The sequence below is a fragment of the Mus pahari genome, chromosome 16 (assembly GCF_900095145.1).
Source record: "Mus pahari chromosome 16, PAHARI_EIJ_v1.1, whole genome shotgun sequence".
NCBI lineage: Eukaryota > Metazoa > Chordata > Mammalia > Rodentia > Muridae > Mus > Mus pahari.
In genome coordinates this window covers 62,245,924-62,246,336 of record NC_034605.1, presented here as the reverse complement: position 1 = coordinate 62,246,336, position 413 = coordinate 62,245,924, and positions in this window count along the sequence as shown.

Sequence of the window (413 nt, the reverse complement as noted above, 5' to 3'; positions counted from 1 at the left end):
CTTTGCCTTTAGCAAGCAACTCTGCACCAAGGTTTTCTATATTACACATCGAAACACTGTTTTGAAATGAATGGGCATGACACTTTGTTCGCAGTACCATCAGATAATCTCATTTACCTGGATAAATGGGCCATGCGCCACAGCCTTCCCAGCCTGTTCTGGGTCAACTTGGGGTCAGGAAGGACTAGCTTTACCGTTTCCCAAGGTTTGATGGGATCTGGGGAGCTAAGAAAATCCTGCCCCAGCCTAGGCTGCGCCTCCGGTTGGGAAGGAAAAAGAAGGCGATTTGATGAACGTGTCGATCTGCTAGCGGGCTACCACGTTTACTCTGGCCCGCGGCCCACAGGCACCCAAAGACACAGGCTCACACCGCCGGTTGCCAACACCGGAGTGGAGTCCTTTTCCCTGCCCGG